General features: G+C 37.7%; 1 long non-coding RNA gene across 1 annotated transcript in view; it reads left to right on the top strand.

Moving 5' to 3' along the window:
• The first annotated feature begins 875 nt into the window (after nucleotides 1–875).
• Nucleotides 876–3,705, top strand: part of LOC128320789 (uncharacterized) — a 3,202-nt gene continuing 372 nt past the window's right edge. The window contains exons 1-3 of the long non-coding RNA XR_008304377.1: nucleotides 876–1,532; nucleotides 1,695–1,770; nucleotides 2,030–3,705. The exon at nucleotides 2,030–3,705 is cut by the window's right edge and continues 372 nt beyond it. This is a non-coding gene — a long non-coding RNA (uncharacterized LOC128320789). The remainder of the gene's footprint in view (nucleotides 1,533–1,694; nucleotides 1,771–2,029) is intronic.

Below are 3,705 nucleotides of genomic sequence, written 5' to 3' on the forward strand. Positions count from 1 at the left end.
CAAGATTTGTTAGTAAGTTATGTCACTGGCACACAGCTTGCCTAACCATGCCTTATTGGCATCCAAGAATGGCCGTTATCATCTTATTTTTGGTTCAGGCCAAGAATGCATTTCTGTGTTTTAAAAAAATTTAGGAGGAAGAAGGAAGGATAGAAGGAACTATTTTTTAAAGCAAAATACTAGTGCTGGGAAATGATTAAAAATTTTAAACGCAATTAATCGCATAATTTTTCTGCAATTAATTGCGATTAATCACATTGTTAAGCGTAAAATTAAATAATGAATTCAAAAGTAGTGTATTGTGCACTTTTATTTTAAAAGTACTGCTATATATAGCATATGTGAACATGTAGTGCAATAACATTTGGTTTGCAAACACTTTAAGCAGATAAGGTGCTTTTTACAGCAGTATTCACTTTACATAGTTGCAGTTAGAAAATTTTAATTTAAAATATTTCTTGTAACTTTCAACTTAAACATTAATGTAATCAAATTAAATATAAAACCAAAGTTATGTGCCACTGCCAGGGCATTAACGTTTAGTCTAGTTTGTTATAGAAAAACAAGTTATGCTCAGAGCCCAGAGCCCCGATCATAACATTACAACACCTTCAGAGCAACAGCAAGTTAACATTTATAAATGAACATGTTCTGAACATGTCAGGGAAGAGATTTAAACTGAAAATGTCCATGTAAAAGTTCGGTACCTTTCTCCATGTTTCTGTCCCAGTTTTCCTGGTTCATGTGCGCGCTTCAGCAGTCTTAGGCCCACCCCGAATGCTTTCATTGGTTGAGATGCGTGATGACGCCCATCCCAAGCCAGTACTGATCTCTGGGTTTTTTGTTTTGTTTTAGGACTTTGTCTGTGGTGGACATGTTAACACACAGAGATGTTTTGTCCTGGAGACCTGCCAGGAGTGAGTTGCAGTGTTCCAGTCTTGAAATTAGGGGCTGAACCTCTTCAGCAGAGAATGCTGGACTATATGTAGATGAAATGTTCTAGTACATCTGTAGAAAATTGAATGACCAATTACGATTTCAAAATTTGTGGTGATGAAGCAAAACAAAATAGACAAAAAGAAAAACCAAAAGATAGAATGAACAAAAGAAAAACCACACAGCTATTTGTTCATATTGAAACCAACATAAGCAGAAAGTACATATTTGTGTAGCATGTCTTAGTATGCTGTAGCTTCAAGGTGTCATTTCACTGGAACTACAGGGCCTAGCCCAAACCTGTCCCAGCATGACAGTGCCACAGTGCGCAAAGCGAACTCCATAAAGACATGGTTTGCTAAGGTTGTTGTGGAAGAACTCAAGTGGCCTGCACAGAGCTCAGACTTCAACCCCACTGAACACCTTCGAGACGAACTAGAACACTGACTATGAGCAAGGTCTTCTCGCCCAACATCAGTTTCCAACTTCACTAATGCTCTTGTGGCTGAATGGGAAATTCCCACACCCATGTTTCAAAATCTAGTGGAAAGCTTTCCCAAAAGAGTGCTTTGGAATGGGATGTTCAACAAGCACATGTGGGTATGATGGTCAGGTGTTCACATACTTTTGGCTATATAGTGTATTTAAAATACATCAATGCTTTTTTTTAAAGTTTATGAATAGATGTGGTAGTTTATGAACTTATAGCTGTTACACTGGGCCACAAATTTGACATCTCTGTCTAATGCTATTCTCAGGTTGGCAAGCTAGAGGCTTCAGAGACTTTAAGGAAACAAGAAGAGAAGGCAACAGAGGCACAGCCGATTGTATATGGTAAGATCAGATACCTTAGAGTCATCACCTTAAATATGGCTGTTACGATGCTTTGTTTGAAAACAGATGTGTAATTTTTCTTGCATTTGCGACATATTTTTAGAGTTACTATTTTCCATCCATTTTCAAGCCCTTATTATTTAATCAAAACCTTGCATACCCAGTTATAACTGTGGCATATTTTATCATAGTTTTTTGCTGTGGCTGTCTAGATTACAATTGCTGCTTTTTGCCCTCTTTTTAAAATTGTTTTCCACAGGATCAACCCAGCTAATGCTGACTGCAGGCACAAATGTGCCCGTTCCTCGACAGCAGAACCACACCATCACAATTATTGGCAAACGAGAATACAGTTTGTGCAAACAGCACTGAGTATTCTCCTATAATGCTTGAATGCTTGGAGAGGAAGACCACTCCTCAATACAGAATCTCTCCACATCCCCCAGTATCCTAGGTACTCTCTTCTGTGTTCTCCTCTGCAGCTTACCTCACAAGTTTTCTGTGGGCTTTAGATCAGGGGACATTGCCATGTTGAAATCTTGATTTTGTGGTCATGGGCAACCTTTTTTGTGTAGATTAGAACACAGGTTATGGATCATTGTCCTGCTGGAAGATCCAACCATGACCAGTTGTAGCTTCTTGCCAAAGATAGTCATTGCCTGGTTTATGAAGGTCAACACACTTTTGCCTCACTGATTGCAGTGACATTCATAGCTTATTATTCTCTGTGTATCTGCTTTCAGGTTGTCCTGCAACTCTTTTGGAGTGACTGCTCAATTCTCTCTTTCCTTCCTTATTATTATTAGTCTTAGAACACGTTGTGAAATCTTCATGGCTCTTTAGTCTTTGGATGATTAGCTGTGGTTCCATGAACTTTCCATCTGCATAATCGAACCAATTTTATTGACATGGATGTCTTTGGTATGGCTCCATAGTTTTTTCCATTCAAATGTTTAATAATGCTGTCCCTGAGAACTTTAGGAAGCTCATTATTAAGTAACACCATGATTGCTGCTTGTTTGAAATCTTCCCAAACACTGGCAACATTTTTTATGACACCAGGTACAATTTGCATGAGCCTCAATTCTTCATGGCATGGATTCCACAAGATGTTAGAAACATTCCTTTGAATTAGTGCTGTCTTATTATTATTATTATCATTATTATTACATCACTAAATATTTTTATTAGCATAGAGGTGAGTCAAAAGAACTTCCATTTCTTCCTTTCAGCCTTTACCCAGATGGTTCATTTCATGCTCTCCGCTGCCTGTGCACTTGAACTTTTATGGGGCATTGTGGGTGTCATAACAGTCAAATGAGCTGTGTCGGGAATGCGATTTACACTTTAAATGTTGCAAGTACGTAGAAAATCAGTGTTTCCACAACTTTTGTAAATCAGTTGGAAATTTTTAGTTTGGTTTGGCTTACACAAACATTTACACACTACTTAAAAAACTGATAAAAGAAGACCAGTGAGTGGTCTTTAGATCAAATAACATGTTAAACAAAAAAAAAACAGTATTTTTTCATGTTGCTCCAGCTACATACTCCACATACTCCACATGCACATACTCCATAATTAAACAAAGCAAAGGGGCCTATAGAGCAGGCATTTTCTGATAGCGTTTTAGCCAACAAGGTAAATTGGTCCTTTTTTATTGTAGGGCTTGGAACATAACACAGCTGGCATTTTGAGCCTTACACACTGCCCCATTCACATTTTAAGCAGTGGGGTGACTACTCAAACCCCAGTGAAAAAGGAAGTCATGGATGACCTCTTAAGAACTCCTGAACACTCAGGTGAACTTAAAATTAAAATATAAATGGGAACATGCTTTTGTGACATTCTGTCCATAAGAATTTTTAGGACTGCCAATAATTGACACAAATATTTTTATTAAGGTTTTTTGTTTTCTTAGAATACCTTTCCTTT

This window comes from Pangasianodon hypophthalmus, chromosome 17, assembly GCF_027358585.1.
Source record: "Pangasianodon hypophthalmus isolate fPanHyp1 chromosome 17, fPanHyp1.pri, whole genome shotgun sequence".
Classification (NCBI taxonomy): Eukaryota; Metazoa; Chordata; class Actinopteri; order Siluriformes; family Pangasiidae; genus Pangasianodon; species Pangasianodon hypophthalmus.